An 18,486-nucleotide genomic window follows, 5' to 3' on the forward strand; every position below is an offset into this window, starting at 1 on the left:
TTTCAAGTAAGAGTGTACTTATGTATAGTTTGGGCTCTTAAAATCAAATTAAAAGTACAGTCCCTGCTCTGTGCAGAAGCATGTTCCTAAGATCAAGACTGAATGTGGAGCAATCAATCACCCTGAATCACATACTGCTTGCAAGCTTAGTTAGTATGCCATGGGCTTCTAAGGAGTCCATACCTATGGGTTTTTGTGGTAGAGTTCCAATTTTAAACGTGCTGTCTTCCTATAAATACACTCATTCTTGCCAGTCTTAGTCTTCTGATTTTAGGTTTGGAAAACACAGTCACTGTATGCCTCATACAAATTGCTGTTTCGAAGCAACTACATATCGAGGATACATCCAATTTACCAAAACTATACCCTGGAAGCCTCCAGGTCCCCCAACAGGGCTCTGTAATGTATTACTTCTGACCAGCATAAATTCTTGTGGGCTCAGAGCAGGAGGGAAATTCATCCAAGGGTTCCATCTCAGCTCCAAAGGGGGTAATGGCAGCCCAGATGAAAATAGCTCTCAGGGCATTGCTCTGCAGGCTGTGCCGCCTGCCGGCCTTCCCATTTCTTCGGAGGCTGAGCTCTGAACCTCTGGCTGCTGCCAGCGCCTCCACCTCTAGACAGATGGCCTGGCTCCGAGTGGGGCAGGCCCAGGATGGTGCTGGCTGGGGCATTTCCACATCCGGCAGGAGCCTCTGATCCAAGCCGTCCAAGGCAAGACCGAGGCTTGGTCTCTGAGGTTAATTGGCAGAAGACAGAAGTGATGCTCGTAAACTTGCAGACTCTCTGGGCCAGGGGTGACCTGCTATCTCAAGGATGGCCTGGGTCCCTGGCAGGCTGGGACAAGCCCAGTGGAGAAGTGGCTCAGTCAAAGCAGAAGGATCGGATTTTGATCGAGTCAAGAGGGGCGATATAAACACAAATCAAAAGCACAAGGAAATATGACTTCACACCCATTAGGATGGCTATTATAAACAACAACAAACAAACCAAACTAAACCAGAAAATAACAAGTGTTGACGAGAGTGTGGAGAAATTGGACGCCTCGTGCACTGCCGGTGGAAATATAAAATGGTACAGCCTCTGTGGAAAACAGTATGGTGGGTCCTCAAAAAATTACACACAGAGTTACCATATGACCCAGAAATTCCGCCTCTGGCCATATTTCCAAATGAATTGAAAGCAGAGAATCAAACAGGCATTTACATACCAGCGTTTTGCATACCATGTCCATAGCAAGAGCCAAAAGGTGGAAGCAACGTATTTGTCCATCGAGAGATAATAGATCAACAAAATGTGGTCTCTACATGCGGTGGAATATTATATAGCCTTAAAAAAAAGAAACGAAATTTGGAACCTGCCACAACCTGGATGACCCTTGAAGCCATAATGCTGAGTGAAACAAACCAGACACAGAAGGATAGATAACGTTTGGGGTCCCTTAAATAGTTACATTCAGAAAGACAGAAAGTATCGCTGGTAATGGGTACTAAGTTTCAGTTTGGGAAAATGAAAAAGTTCTGGAGATGAATATTGTGATGGTTACACAACCGTATGAAAGTACTTAATGCCACTATACACTTAAAAATGGTTACATGGTAAAATTTACGTCATACATTTTACTGTAACTTGTTTAAAAAGAAAAAAGGGAGTGAGATGTTACTCAGGGCAGAGACGGCCACTGTGGTGGCCTAGTGATGTGGCGGAGGGAACCAGAATCACCCAAAAGACCCTGGGCTTTCATCTGGGGCTGTCCTGGCTTCAGCCACATTTTAATGGACAGGCTTGTGTGAACAAAGTTTTACAGCAGGCATTAAAGCTGGTTCTGTGCCACTCTGGCCCAAACGTCATCATAAATCCAGAGGGGATCAAAGTTAATGATACCTTTAGTTGGGCTGAGTGCAGTTCTTTGTTCTTGCTCTAGTGGCTGGAATTCACGTTCAACTTGACAGGTGGATGCTGTGCTCATTTCCCCTTAGAAGGTCCTGCTTTTCTCTTGTGCTTTTCCCCCAATTCTTAGGGGACAACCACATGTTAAATCCACGTGCCCATGTTAATGCAGAGGTGGAATTGCATACGGCTGGCAGGCCTGCTGTGGGGGCATGGGGGAGGCTGGCTGGGTGGCAGGGACATGAGAGCCAAGGCCCTTGGGGGGTTTGAAGGAAGGAGTGTGACGGTAGAGGCCTGTCGTGTGGCTCTGTGAGAGGGGCATGTGGGTTGAGACCGCTGTGTGGCTCAGAAGAGTGGGGCGTGAGGGCCAAAGTGGTGGGGAGGGGGAGTGATGTGTGTTTATGAGGGCTCTCACCCAGAAACTCCCACACCAACTCTGGGAGATAGGCATGATGATCGGCCATCCCCATAAGTCAGATACGAAAGTCAGTTTGGGGCGCCTGGGAGGCTCAGTCCGTTAAGCGTTCAACACTCGTTTTTGGCTCAGGGTCACGATCTCATGGTTTTGTGAGTTCGAGCCCTGCGCCAGTCTCTGCACTGGCAGCACAGAGCCTGCTTGGCATTCTCTCTCTCTGCCCCTCCCCTACTCGTGCTGTCTCTGTCTCTTTCAAAATAAATAAATACACTTAAAACAAAACAAAGTCAGCTTAGAGAGAGGAAGGAATTCATCTAAATTGCTGCAACGAGTTAGTGGTGAACCTGGGATCAGAACCATGTTTCCTTGGCTCAGGTTCAAGGTAGTAAGTACCTGTTCTTAAGTATATAAAAATTGAGGGTCCCAAGCAGCTTATCGATCCTCACTGACACGTTACATTGTAAATTTGCAAGTATAGGAATTCTGACCACAGCCAGAGTTATCCTTGACAGGAACAGTGTGGCTAGAATTCTAAGACCTGCCCATGATCTCCTCCCTCTGGAGTTCTGCCCTGTAGAACCCCCACTTCTTGAGTATGGTAGGACCTGTGACTGGCTGCCAGCCAAGAGAATATGGTAAAGGTGATAGGCTAGCCCTCCTTCATCACTTTGTATTGTGTGCCAAAGGGGACAGGAGCTTGCAGATATAATTAAGGTCCCTAGTAAGTTGCCTTTGAGTTAATCAAAAAGGATCATTTCCTAGTTGGGCTTGGCCTCATCAGATAAGCCCTTGAAAAGGGGCCCAGATCTTCCCTGACGTCAGAGACTCCAACCACCTTTATTATGATCCCACTGACAGGAAATGCCCTGCGTAGGTAAACTCATAGAGGCAGAAAATAGATGAGTGGTTGTCAGAGACTGAAGAAAAGGGATGGGGGAGTGACTACAAATTAGTGCAGGGTTTCTTTTAGGGCTGATGAAAATATTCTGGAAGTAGATAGTGGTGAGAGTTGCATAACTCTGTGAATGTGTTAAAAACCACTGAACTGGATACTTTAAAGAGGTAACTTTGATGATATATGAATTAATCTCATTAAAAAAAATAAAATCTAAAAATATATTTTAAAAAATCAATACAGAGGATTTACAATATAGTAGCTATATAAACATTGCCTGATGCCAAGCTAGTGATCTCTTCGATGTCATTTCCTGTCTTTAACAGTTTTTAAAAGATTTCCTGTGGCTTCAGGCTGCCTTTCCAATTAAATTGGTTAATTTCATAAAAGGTAACAACATATGGAATACAATTAAAAATTTTTTTAACGTTTATTTATTATTGAGAGACAGAGAGACATAGAGCGTGAGCAGGGGAGGGGTAGAGATAAGGGGAGACACAGAATCTGAAGTAGGTTCCAGGCTCTGAGCTGTCAGCACAGAGCCCGACATGGGGCTCGAACCCACAAACTGTGAGATCATGACCTGAGCTGAAGTCATCACCTAACCAACTGAGCCACCCAGGCGCCCCTGGAATACAATTTTTTAAGTACAAAAAAGTCGGTAATGAAAGATGATGTACCTTTCACCTCTGCATAGTACCTACACTAGTCTCCTTTCTGTATCCTTTTCCTCTTGCTTTAAAACATTTTTTTAATCTTGGGGCACCTGCGTGGCTCAGTCGGTTAAGCGTTTGACTTCTGCTCTGGTAATGATCTTGCAGTTTGTGGGTTCAAGCCCCGCATCGGGCTCTGTGCTGACAGCTCAGAGCCTGGAGCCTGCTTCGGATCCTGTGTCTCCCCCTCTCTCCCTGCCCTCCCCCCACTCACGCTCTGTCTCTCTCAGTGTCTCAAAAATAAGTAAAAATGTTTTAAAAAATTAAAAAAAAATTTAATCTTGAGGATAATCTTATATCAGCACATTTAACCCCCTCCTTTGTTTTTGAACAGCTGCATTTTATTCCAGTGTACAAATGCCCATACTCTCATTTAGCAAGTTCTCTCTGTGGAGATTTGTTGTCTCCAGGCTTTTACTGTTATAACCTATGTTGTAATGAATACTTATGTACATAATTGTTTCATACATGTTTGAGTGTATCTATGGGGTAAATTCCTACAAGTGGAGTTTTTAGGTTAAAAGGCTATGCATTTTTAATTTTGATAGATGTTGTCAAAGAAAGCCTCTATGGAGTTTGGGGCAATTTACACTCCCTACAACAATGCAAAAGAGTGCCTCTTGCCCCATAGCTTTGCCAACAGGGGTATGATCAAATGCTTTAGTTCTCATGAATCTCACTGTGTCTTATAATTCTTTTCTTTTCTTTCTTTTTTTTTTTTAAAGTAGGTTTTATGCCCAGCACAGAGCCCAACACGGGGCTTGAACTCATGACCCTGAGATCAAGACCTGAGCTGGGATCAAGAGTTAGACGCTAAACTGAACCACACAGGCACCTCACCTTGTAGTTTTAATTAGCATTTCTTATGGGTAAGGGTGAGCATCTTTTCATAAACTTCTAAGCACATGTTCCTTTTCTGTGGATTGTCTATCCAAGTCCATTGTCTATCCAAGTTTTTTGCCTACTTTTCTATTGAATTGTTGATCTTATTCCTTATTACATTTAAAAAACTTTTACATTATATATATATATATATTTCTAAAATGAGCCATTTATGGATTTATGTGTTAAAATAATTTTTCCGATGTACAACTTGGGTTCTAATTTTGTTATGATAACCTTTGCCATGGAGGGGAAAAATTAGTTTTCATGGAATTGGATCTATCAAACCTCCTTTAAAAAAAAAATGATATTTTGATTTTGTGAACCTGTACCTTCCTAACTCTGAGATTTATAAAAAATGTTATCAGGGCACCTGGGTGGCTCAGCTGGTTAAGCGTCCAACTTTGGCTTAGGTCATGATCTTGTATTCACGAGTTCAAGCCCTGCATCCGGCTCTGTGCTGACAGCTCAGGGCCTGGAGCCTGCTTTGGATTCTGTGTCTTCCTCTTTCTCTGCCCCTCCCCCACTCATACTCTGTCTCTCTCTCTCTCTCTCTCTCAAAGATAAACACAAACATTAAAAAATTTTGTGGGGGGTGGCACCTGGGTGGCTCAGTTGCTTGAGCATCTGACTTCAGCTCAGGTCATGATCTCACAGTTTGTGGGTTCAAGCCCCAAGTCAGGCTTTGTGCTGACAGCTCAGAGCCTGGAGCCTACTTCAGATTCTGTGTCTCCCTCTCTCTCTGCCCCTCCCCTGCTCACGCTCTGTCTCTTTGTCTCTCAAAATGAATAAACGTTAAAAAAAATTTTTTAACAATTTTTTAAATGTTATCTTGGGGTGTCTGAGTGGCTCAGTCAGTTAAGTGTCTGATTTCAGCTCAGGTCATGATCTCACAGTTCGTGGCTTCGAGCCCCACATTGGGCTCTGCACTGACAGTGTGGAGTCTGCTTGGGATTCTCTCTCTTCCTCTCTCTCTCTCTCTCTATGCCCATGTCTGGCTCTCTCTCTCTCTCTCTCTCAAAATAAATAAATAAGCTTTAAAAAAAAAGAAAAAGAAAAAGAAAAAAAATCTTATTTCATAGTTTATTCTAGAACATTTGTGGATTTTTTTTTCCTAGCTTTTAAACTTATTATTTTTTATACGTTTCACAAGACATATAACATCAAGTTTGTCCAACCTCTGTATGTACTCATGTGTTCCTTCAGGTGTTTCCAGAAACCTCTCTTTTGGGATTTTCCATTCTGCACCAATCTGGTCTTACCTCTTCAAACCCATCATTATCTGGGACTTCTTCCTCTGCTTTCCCAGGTTGATTGTTCTGTTCATGGATTCCCATGTCTTTTTTTGTTTCTCCTCCGTTTTGCTATTCCATTTCCTTTTTGTCCCCTCACCGTGCTTGTAGAATGTGGACACTTCCGAGTTTTGTGAATTGGGGCAGGTTATCTGAACTCCTCGACCCTCAGCTTTCTCATCTGTGAAGAAAACACCTTCCCCACAAGATGAATTGAGATGACGGAACGGAGAGTGCTTTGGACTGTGGCCGGCATGTTGCAGCAGATCCAGAGTGGTGGCCTGTCCAGCGACAGACACGCTGCTCAAGCACATGCTCTCCTTTCTGCCCACCCCCCTCCAGGTCCCCCCTTCCTCAGGCTGTGACTCTTCCCATCTCTCACTCTCCAAGAAGGATTATCTAGTCACTCACACCAAAACATTCAAGGTGTCTCCAGGAATCAGAACAGTTCCTGAAGTTAAAAAAATATATATTTCTTATGGAAAATCTCAAAAATACACAAAACCAGAAAGAATGGTATAATAAACCTTCACAGACCCAGCTATAGCATGTATCACTTCAGGGACAAATTTATTTCATCTCTGCCTCCACTCATTCCCTATGCACGGCTCCCCATACCTACAGGATCATTTCGAACAAAATCTCAAATCATTTCACTGATAACTATTTCAGTAGATATCTCCAAAAGATAAGAATAAACACACACACACACACACACACACACTGAAAGAGCAGACTAGTGACTATGTCCCCGACATGGCCGCAGAAAGAAGTTCCTGCTCAAAACTCAGAACACGCCTCCTGCCCTTGAGTAACTTACGTTTTCTAAGAAAGCAGGCTACCGATTGATGCCTTCTTCCGAAGTCTGAGGTGGGAGGAAGGGGAGTGTGAGAGGCGTAGAAAGTGTGAGTAGAAGAGGGAGGGCTTCTCTCAGGTAGGGGCCAGAGGCAGGAGCCCTCAACCCTGTCCAGGCTTAGAATGACCTGGGAGCATTTTACCCCTCCCCAAACCAATTAATCAGAGTCTCTGGGGATGGTGTTTGGTGCTAGGTATTTATATAGCACAGCAAGGCTGACAGCCAATGGTTAATAGGTGACCAGTGAGAAACGTTCTGTATACACTGAGGCCAAACATGTTAGAGACCCTCAGACCCAGTGGTTCTTAAACTTCAGGTGCATCAGAATCTCCTGGAAGACTTGTTCAAACACAGATTCCTGAGCCCCACCCCCAGAGTTTCTGATTCAGTGGGTCTGTAACCACCAGACCCAACATTTGCATTTTTAACAAGATCCAGGTGATGCTGATAATTGCTGATCTGGGACCACACCTTGGCAGCCATTGTTCTATCCTTCCCCAGCCAATCGGCTGAGGCCACGACCCTTCCCCAGCCAATCGGCTAAGGCCATGATCCCTATAAAACCTTTGTGCTTTTGAAACCCACGTTCTCTCTCTCCGGTATCTCACTGCTGCGTAGGTGCAGGTAGGGGATTGAGCTCGAGCTAGCTCGAGTAAAGGCTCTTTGCTTTTGCATCGGACTCGGCTCCCTGGTGGTCTTTGGGGATCACAAATTCTGGGCATAACAACACAATACCATAATCACACCTAAAAATTAAAAATAATTTTATTATTTTTTATTGATAGTGTGCACCTTTTCCTGTTTGTATCATTATCATTTTAAATGGTTGGTTTATTCCAATCAGGATGCAAACAAAATCCACACATAGCAGTTAGTTGCTATGCCTTTTCCAGTCTAAAATTTCCTTCTGCATCTTTTGCTTCCTCTTGCAATTTGTTTGTTGTTTTTCCCTTGCAAGTATTGTCCTATTATCTAGAGTCAGCCACATTCTGGAGATTGTTGATTGCAACCCCAAGATGTCACTAAACTCAGAGGCTGGTTCCTTGTTGCCTTTGGTCCAGCATGGACATCCAGTGCTCAGGCAGGAGGGGCCAATCGGCTCAAGGAAATGGGCAATGCTGTTGTCTTTTCTGCCCCTCTTTGCATCAGCGCCCTGACCAGGTTTGCCACCAAAGTGGGCTGGCCATCCTCGGCACATGGGACTCCAGAGAGCAGAGTGACCAGTGAGTAGGCACAGTGTGGGGAAGAAGGTTTTAAATCAACTTGAGGAAAGGGCACCTGGGCCGCTCAGTCAGTTAAGCGTCCAACTTTGGCTCAGGTCATGATCTTGAGGTTTGAGAGTTTGAGCCCCGAGTTGGGCTCTCCACTCTCAGCACAGAGCCTGCTTTGGACCCTCTGTCTCCCTCTCTCTGTGCCCCACCACAGCTCCCATGCTCATGAGCTGCCTCTCTTTCTCTAAAAATAAATAAACATTTAAAAAAGAAAGAAAAGTGTAAGTCAACTTGAGGAAAAGTTTCTTATAGCTTCCACTCAGCAATGAAATTTGAACAAGCACAGTAATAAAAATCCATGTGTCAGATGACTTTACAATTTACATATGTTGTGTTATTCAACCCATGTGATGCTACGGTCTAGGTATTATGAAACCCTTTTATAAAGGAAAAACCAAGCTTAGAGAAGGAAAGCAGCATGGTCAGTATCACAGACTGAGTGGTGGAGCCAGAAGTTTCCTGCCCTCTGAAGACACCCGGCCGAGCCTAAACTGTTGATTGGCAGAGGTGTCCACAAGAGGAAATGCAGACACCAGATTGTGGAACTCCCTTCCTACATCACTCTGATGCTAGACCTTTTCATCCATTCACCCATCCATCCGCCTATGCATCCATCCATCCATCCATCCATCCATCCATCACCCTTTTCTTTGGCCATCCACCAGCCATTCACTAGGCATTGAGCCAAGTGCTAGAGACATAGAGCTGAATCAGACTCAGCTTTTGTCTTTTGAGGAGGTCAGGACCAATGTACATACAATCAGGGAGGCAAAAGATGCTGGTATTGGGCCCTCCTGCCAGGCTCTTCTCACAGACATGAGCTAGGGAAGCAAGTGCCAGAAAGCCTCTCCAAGGCAGTGGCTCCTGAGATGTCTGTTGAGCCATTGATCAGAATTAGCCAGGCAAGGTGGAGAAGTGAAGGGTGGGGAAGGAAAGGAGAGGGCATGCGTTCGGAGCAGGGGAACTGCAGGTGCCAAGGCCTGGAAAGTGAGTGTATGGGAGGAACAGCGTTTCCGAATGGCTGCGGCAGAGGGTGTGAAGGGCAGGAATGGCTTTAGACCTCAGAGGCCCCAGGCACTGTTATTTTCCATGGCCCCACCCCCACATCATATCGTGCATATGAAAATTCTCCCACATCGCATATTAAATATGAGTAATATATAGCAGTGTAACAGTTGAGGCCAGCTACAAAGACAGTTGACAGAATATTACCTGTTGTAGACATTTCATTTTGCATGTATTAGACTGGGCAGCCTTCTTGTTTTAAAATATTTGGAAAATATACACCCATAAAGAAAGAGACAGTCTGGAAAGAAATCTTTTTTGTAGCTACAAGTCCAATACCTAATTGATAAATCAGTCCTGGAGAGTGGGTCCCTGAAAGAAATACACCTAGAAACGCCTATGAGCTGTCACCCCAGTAGGTCTTGGTTGCTCTGGGGGAGCTTGGTCTAAGAAGCCTTGAGGGCTATAATCAGGGGCTGGTTGGAAAAAAAAAAATCAGGGGCTGGTTGACAGACTAGGAAGGTGTTAGAGGGAGAATATGGAGGCAGGGAGCCCAGAAAGGAGGCCCTGCAGGGGCTAGATTAGAGAGAGGCGATATTACCAAGAACAGTTTACCTCTGCTCCCAGTAGGCATGCATTTGCAGGTTTAATGTGTTGTGGGTTTTTTTTTTGTTTATTTTTTGCTTTTTGTTTTCTGGTTTCTCCAGCAGGGACCTGGGGCCTGGGGCCCAGGATTCAAGGTTGAACACCTGGTGGCAGAGGGAAGTAAGCCCTGACTCCTCCAGAGGGCGTCACAGGACAGCTTTTCCAGGGTGGGGGCCAGTGCGCTCACCACTGCCTCAGACAGGGGTTGACAACAGCAGTTTGGCTGGGCTGGAAGCCAGAACCTGGGGAGGTCCCTGGAAGGAGCCAGTCGGGCCAGGAGAGGAGGGGCCATCCTTCCAGAGCCAGGCTGAGACACAAGCTTGACAGAAGAAAAGACCCCAAGGCTTCCCGAGCCTGGCAGCTTCTAGCACGGGCATGACAATCAGAAACTAACCAGACCGCCTCATCTTACCTGAGAGGAAGCCCAGGCCAGGGAGTGGTGGAGGCTGCCCAGGGCCCTGGAGTGTCTTACAGCCAGGCCAGGACTGGAGGCCACCTCTGTCCTGGCACTTGCCCACCTTTGATTATATATGTGGCTCAGTGCATTGCAGTGGCCAGCCACAGTGCAAACAATACTAATAAATATTAAGCCCTCGCTGCACACCAGGCACCGTGCTAAGCACTTTACATGTGTCACCTACTCTCAACTCACGCCTGCCCTGGGGGCTGGATAATGTCACCTCCATTTCTCCCACAAGGAAAGGATACCCTGAAGGTTAGGGCCTTGTCTTGCCTGAAGTCACACAGCTGTGCTTAACAGAGCCGGTGACCCCCAAATGGTCTCTCTGACTCAGCCCCGGCACTCAGTTTTAATTCTGAGAGGACAACAGCGATGCCACCTTACTATACTTTCTAAGAATATGTAATTGTATGTGGTGACATGACATTCTAGAGCTGGAAAATGGATTCATATACTATTTATATTTTCAGTAGGGATGTTCTAGTTAGTTGACCCTTAGCCAGGAAGTTAAGGACACCTCTTGCCCCAAGCATTCTGGCTAGTTGGTTGATGGAGACCTTGCCAGCCAAGTGACTTTGGAGTTCACAACAGGGTGAACTGCCCTTGGCGGGTGCCTAAGTCCAAACACCCAACTGCTCACCTTTGGGCAAGAGGAGCCCCTAGAGATCAGGACTTTGAGGGCACAAGGGCTCCAAGAAGGCAGTGACCGGGCCAGAGTCACAGGACTGATTGGGCAGAATTGAGACCAGAACATTTTGTGTCTAAAGACTGAACTCCTAACCTCGAAGCTCAGTTGCAAACCAACAAAAGGAAGGACTGTTACAGTAATGCAAATTCACATTTGCTTTCCCATTTCCCAGGACAAGTAAGCAGAAAAGGCAAAACAAAGGCTCCGTGAGAATGTCTGTGTGAAGCACACAGACTAGTATTTCGACTTGGGCCATCCTGAAGCCAAACAAAGGCATTTGAAGGATCCCCGCGCCCACATCATAGGGGCCTCTCAATATTCATTCCACAAATATTGACTGTGAGCACCACAGTGACCAGTATGTTCAAGGTCTCAGCTTTCAAGGAGTTTATGCTCTAAAGATGAGAGAGACTGGGGTGGGGTGGGGTGGGGGTCACTGAACAGGATAGATAAAAGCGTATTAAGTGCTATGAAGACAGTAAAACTGGATCATCTGATGAAGGGAGGTGGAGGGGACCATTTGGCAAAACTGGGAAACTGGAATTGAAATTGGAATATAGAAAGAAAAAGAGTCATGTTGAGAGAGAAAGACAAGTATAAAGGCTCTGGGGCCAGAAAGAAGCTTGGTGTGTTGGGCTTGCAATAGAAATACAATGTGAGCACAGTGTGTAACTTCAAATTTTCTAGTAGCTACTTTAAAAAAAATTTTTTTTATTATTAAGTTTATTTATTTTGAGAGAGACAGAGTATGAGCAGGGGAGGGGCGGAAAGAGAGGGAGACACAGAACCCATACCAGGCTTCAGACTCTGAGCTATCAGTGCAGAGCCCCTCAGAGCCCAACGTGGGGCTCGAACCCACAAGCTGTGAGATCACGACCTGAGTCGAAGTTGGATGCTCCACGGACTGAGCCACCCAGGCACCCCTTTAGTGGCTAATTTTTAAAACATGATAAGAAACAGGTAAAATTAATTTTAATATATGTTATTTAACTCAATATGCAAAACATTTTATTAATAAGATATTTACATTCTCTTTCTCATACTAAATCTCTGAAATCTGGTGTGGATTATGAGCACAGATCAGGTGCCCAATGCCATATGCACCTTCCGGCTAGTATTGGACAGGCCAGTGCCTGGTGATAGGAGCCTCATTAGGGCTTTAAGCCTGGGATCAGAGTTAAGGGGCTCTAAGGATTCTGAATATCCCAGGACTAATCCTCAGAATCCCTGCCAAAGGCCCCATTCCGGCTCTTCGGAGAGCTGCCTCCGAAGCTGGTGCAGGTCGGTGCACACAGAGGGGAAAGCCCCCAGCTTTCCTCTCCTGGGAGGCTCCTTCTCTGCCCGCCCCCCCCCCCCCCCCCCATCTGGTCTTGGGGAAGCCAACACCTGCATGCATGGGAAACCAGCGCGGCTGGCCCTGGGCCTGGAGCCACCTCCCGGGCCCGCTTGGCCAGGCCTCATTCCAGATGCCAGTGTCCGCCCAGGTAAGGTGGGGCTTCTCCGCCAGCCGCCCGGCCACGCCTCTTGGACTCGGTTTTGGTTTTCGGGTACAGACAGGTCTACATTCCTCTGAAGAAGCCTTCTTTCTCCCTCCCGGGCCTCATCAAAGCGGGCGAAATCAACAAGAACAGTAAGCCAGGACATTGACCTGCAGTTCCTGCGAGCGCCACGAGGGGCGCAAGCAGATAAGGCCGGTACTAGCTGTTCCCCAGGCCCCTGGCCACCTAGACTTCCCTGCTTCCAAACCTGGGCCCCACACTGGTTAGCCCAGCTGAGACCCCACTTTCCACCACGATGTTCCTTCCGCCAGTCTCACCCGTAACCTAGCCGGACTGTGCCCGCAGTGGTTGTCTGGGTTGGTTAATTTTCTAGGTCTTGGGCCTCTGCCAAGATGGTGGCTAGGATGCCACTGAGAACAGGCCAGCCTTAGGAAGGAGAGTAGATGTGCGTCAGGAGGCCCGTATGTTTGGTGTGGTGATAGGTGGAGACAAACAACGGTGAATCCAAAGTCTGTGCATTCCGAGCTGGAGCCAGGAACAAAAAAGATTCCACTGTTCGGATGTTTTCACCCCCGAGGCTGAAATAACAGCAGAGGCCTGACTACCCACGTGGTGTCTGTGGCCAGAATAGGACCCACATAATAATGGCTTAGATCAAGGAAGAGCCTTTCCCATTCCATGGTGCAATATCGTCATAATGGCAACAACAGCACTCTCCAAGCTGACGTAGGTACACAATGAAAGCCTTGCTTCTGCCCTCTCTGCATTTCTGTGCACTCCAGTGGCATTCCTGAAACATGGTAGGGGAACTCCCTGACTACTGAGAAGTGCTAGGCCTTAGAGGGACCTGGACTTGGCTGATCCCTAGAAGACTGCTTCATTACCTCTGGGGTACCCTCCCTCAGCCAGAGAGGGCTGTTTGGGGTAGGCTTTCCTGTTGGGCAGTGGTCCTTCTCATACTTCCAGAAAGACTTGGATTACGTGTGACCGTGCTTTTGTGAGGACGCACTCGACTCTAGGAGTAGCTTCCTTCAAACGGCTCTAATAAATAGACAAAGGCCAGCTCACAGAGGAGCTTACAATTGGACATTTCCAAGGTAGAAGATGAGACCCAATGACTGTACATATCTGGAGAGGCTCCAGTTAGCAAGATGAAAAGAAAGCAAGTCTTGGGCTGAGAAGAACACACGGGGTCACGAACGAGAAAGTCAAAGAAGACAGTTTGGAAGGGGCCTGCAGAGACTTTAGGGTTTGGACAGAGGGGAGGAGGACAGGGGCTGCCTCAAGTTCAGTGCCTTGGTTCCTCAGCGGGGCCAGAGCATGCATTCAAGAGCGTCTGCATGTACTCTGAGTGTATTTAGTCTTCAAGGTAACCCTCTGAGTCAAGTACAAATCCAGAATCTCAATTCCAAATTCCAGAGAGCCCACCCAGAATGAAAACACTTTTGTAACATATTTGACTGTAAAAGTTAATTTGAAATAACAGGAGGCTTCACCTCACTCAGTGTGAATATTTATACTTTTGCTGCAAAAATAGCCATGTGTTCAGTTTTGGGGGGTGTCCTCTCAGACTCCAGTGGGGTGTTATGTTACACACAGTATGGGTGCTTGTTACCTTTCTGAAATCTGAAACATTCTCAGTGTTAAATTCGTAAAACTTAAAACACTAATTCTTAAGTGTCCGAATTCTCAGACACCTGGCCTGGAGGGTTTTGCGGTAGGAGATCGTGACCCCGGATTATTCCCATTTTACAAATGAGAATGCTGAAGCAAATTGTCTTAGGCCGCAGAGGTGCCAAAGCAGCTGGAGGGGTCCAGCCCTGGTCCAGGTTCAAGAAGGAGACTGGGATCCCATGAGACTGAGCAGAGGCTGAACCTGGCTGACAGTGACATGGCATGCTGGACGAGAAGATTGTGTGGCTCATATCCGGCCCTGATGAAAAGGCCGACCAACGGAGAATAGATCCGGAAGGCAAAAGGAACCAATGCTATCTCTTGAATGCTAGGACCTAAGCTTTGGGCGGTCTGACATCTGAACCCAGGGTCCCACAGCTCCTTAGCAAGTTATTCTATTTCTCTGTGCATTAGTTTCTTCTCCTGTGACATGGTGAGCATAGTAATATCCACCTCCAAGAGCTGGTGTACATATTGAACAAAATATGTTGGAAAGCACTTAGCGTGGTGTCTGGGACCTAGTAAGCATTCAACAAACATTGGCTGTGGACTACAATTCTCAAAGTGGGGCAAGCCTACCTCTTGGAGACTTCCAAATCTCAGTGTGGGTGTGATGGAAAATTTTTGGATCGCCAGTTTTGCTGGCTTTCAAGTAACCCGAATCATTATTTTGTTCCCCATTAAAACTGTTATACAGTGAGAATACTCGACACCGCCAGACTGTACATTCGAAAATGGTTAAGATGGTAAATTTTATGTTACGTGTATTTCACCAAAATTGAAAAATACAATTAAAAGAAAACTGGCACAGGTACGTTAAGGAACTGAATGCAAAAGTACGTGAGTAAAGGAAATGAGATTTCAAGGACTTTCTAGCCATTTGTGGGGAGGGTTGGGGTGGGGGTCAAAATTGAATGTGAGGAAAGCAAAGAGGCAGAAGTCACGAATCACAGTTTGACAGGCATGAGAAACTCTCCTAGAGGCCTTGTGGGCCCGTGCACCTGAACTTGGTCCAGGGTTACAGAGTTTGATGCACTTTGTAAAGACAGGCAAATCTCAGTTCTACACGTCTTCAGGACATGAATATTCATTGCACATTCATCAGACATGTTTCAGGTTCTCTGCTGGGTGCTGGGGCAGGCACAGACTGAAGTGTGAGGTTGCTGGCCTCCAGGCTTTCCTGGCCAATGGTGGGAATAAAAATGTGAAGAGGTGACAGTAAAAACCACAGAATTTGCTAAGTGCTATGAGGTGCATTCAGAGTTTTACGGACACTTCGAGGAGCTTTGAAGAAGGAAACACTCCCTCTGCAAAGGGCAGCAGAGTTGGGAAGGGCCTCATAAAAAGGCAACACAGGGGCACCTGGGTGGCTCAGTCGGTTAAGTGCCCGACTTTGGCTCCAGTCATGATTTCATGGTTCATGGGTTCGAGCCCCACGTTGGGCTCTGTGCTGGCAGTGTGGAGCTTGCTTGGGATTCTCAATCTCTCTCTCTCTCTCTCTCCCATTCTCTCTGCCCCTCCCCCACTCATATTTTCTCTCTCTCTCAAAATAAATAAACTTAAAAAAAAAAAAGAGCTTAAAAAAAAAAGGTAATACCTGAGCTTGGTTGAGTACGTTTTCACTAGACAAAGAAACAGTGGTTCCCAAACTGAAGCATGGGTTCAAATTCCCTGGAGGACTGACTTGTCAAAACTCAGAATGCTGGTCCCCATGCCCAGCATATCTGATTCAGGAGGTCAAGGGTAAGGCCCAAGAATTGGCATTCCTAACAAGCCCCCTGGAGGTGTAGCCACTGTGGTCCAGGGACCACACTTTGAGAACCACTGAGCTAGATCAAGAAGAGGAGAAAGAGCGTGGCAGGAGGCAAGGGAGCCTGCACAGGGACTCGAGGGGTGAAAAGTAACAGATGTTTAGAGAGTGAAGAGCAAATCTGTGAGGCTCAGGCATGGGGGGCTGCCAGGTGCAAATGACGATGGACTCGTGTGCCAAGCCTCCGCGTTTGGACTCGATCCTGGAAGTGAAGGGCAGCCAAAGGAGGTTCTTGCAGAGGGAAGAACATGAAGAGGTTGGCACTTCAGCAAGATCACTTGGGAGGGCAGGTGGAGTGGGGAGGAGGGAAAGGAGGCAGAGGGACTAGTTTACAGGCTGTTACAACGAGCCTGTCAGATCCCGTGAGCCTTGGTCTTACTGGCACCCAGGGTCCCGGCAGCAGAAAGTCCTCAGAAACCCCGACAAGCAGCAGTTCGTGTAAAAACAGCACCACGGACAAGCTCTCGCCGAGTGGCGAGCATCGTCTCATCAAATCCTCCTGACAGCCTGTGGTCAGATGCCACAGTGGAAGCTGAGTTCAGAAGCCTGCCTAAGGGTAGGACAGAACCAGACTCAAACCCGAAGGTGAAGCCCCTTCTCTTTCTACCACTCCACTTTTCCCCACGTCTGCATTTTTTAGGAGCCTGCCTCGGTCCTCCAGGGGCTTCGCGGCTGTGTGTCTTGCGAGCGTGTTGTGTTGTCAGTGCTGGACACTGTGATGTAGTTGCCTGCCAAGCCCCTCCTGTCCCTGTTGCAACAAGGTAGGTCCTTACGGGGATGAAGCGCGCCAGGGAGGGAGGAATCTGCTGAGCATTGGGTTTTTTTCTACTGGGGCAATAAATCAGGCACTGGGAGACAAGGGTGTCACCCTGTGCATCAGGTCCACGGACATACCTCGGAATAATTCTCTGAAGCTCCCGGTTTAGTGGGTGAAAGCATTGAACCGGCCCTGCCAACACCCAGGGACAATGGGAACAGTGAGGAGAGCTCACCTGCCAGGTAGAAAGTGATCTTTTTCGCTCATGGATTTAACTCAGGAACAGGCACAGAGGGAGAGGTGGAAGAATGAAAGAGGAAAGGATGGCCGAGAGGGAAGGACTCCCTCACCTGGAGTCAGAAAAGCCGGGTTCAGGAGTCCCAGCAGCCACTTGCCGGCTGTGCGACCTGGGGCAAGTCCCTTCCCCTCTCTGGGCTTCAGTTCCTTCAACCAGGAAAATTTTGTAGATAGAGGAGATGATCGCTAAGCTCCCTTCCCGCTTTGACATTCTATGCTTTTTCTTTTCAATATACCCGAGTGTGACTTTTCCAGAAAAATGTCAAACGTTTCAAAGGGCAAGTTTCTGTGTTTGCCAGGTATCTTTTGACACTCTTCAGCTGGTCTTGTCTGCATTCACGTCCAGGGGATTTTCTACGATGTATGCATTTTCTAATTTCTCCAGCTATATTTCCTTGTTTGCATTGGTTCGCTGTTGCAGAAACAGGGCACTGTTTTTTTAAGCAAATATGCAGTCCCATGCCAACAGGAATATCCTGTTTACAAGAGCCTCCTTTTACAAGGTACCAGCTGTTTGAAAACATTTGTGTATTGCCACATCAGAATAATCTCCTGATAAGCAATTATTTTTTTTTCTAGTAACATAATTTTCTTTAATGTCATCATACAGTAGGGTAGAGCTCCTTAAAAATTCAATGTCCAATGTGATGACCATTGTAACCGGGTTTCTTCCTCTTCTTCTCTATTGATCTGCTGGGCCTGCCACACAAATTACTGCAAACTAAGTGTCCTGTACAACAGAAATTGACCATCTCATGGTTCTGGAGTCTAGAAGTCTGAGACCGAGGTGTCGGCAAGACTGGTTCCTTCTGAGGGCTTTGAGGGAGAATCTGTTCCATGTCTCCCGCCTCGCTTCTGGTGGTTTGCTAGTAATCTCTGACATTCTTTGGCTGGAAGAAGCGTCTCCCCTCTCTGCCTTCATCTTCACACGGCGCTGGCCCTGTCTGTGAGTGAGTCTGTGTCCAAATTCCCCCACTTTATAAAAACGCTGGTCATGTTGGATTAGGGGCCCACCCTCCTCTAGTATGACCTTATTTAACTTAGACTTGCAACGATGGAGACAGTCATTGACCGTAACTGACCCAGAGCTGCTCTGAAATCCTTCACTGTGTTTGTGCTGGCCGCACTTCTCACGGGCTGCTCCCAGCCATTGACTGAGTGTAGCAGGCGTACCAAGGCAGCCCTGTTCCTGGGAGATGCCAGACTCCTCCGTGAGGTGACACTGGCTCAAGGTCTCCCCAACAACCTTGCTGAACCTTCCTGAGATTGGATGGCGGTCTGGGATGCTTCTGCCCAGCTTCCTTCCTTGTCTTCCTCACTTGGGGTCAGACTTGCAGCCACCCTTGTTCTGCCTCTTGAGATGACTCTACAGATGCACTCTGTTTCCCTTCCCACCCTAACTGCCCTCCCCCCCCCCCCACCGCCAAGCCCCACACTGCT

The sequence above is a fragment of the Puma concolor genome, chromosome D4 (assembly GCF_028749965.1).
Source record: "Puma concolor isolate L17-30 chromosome D4, mPumCon1.1.hap2, whole genome shotgun sequence".
Lineage (NCBI taxonomy): Eukaryota > Metazoa > Chordata > Mammalia > Carnivora > Felidae > Puma > Puma concolor.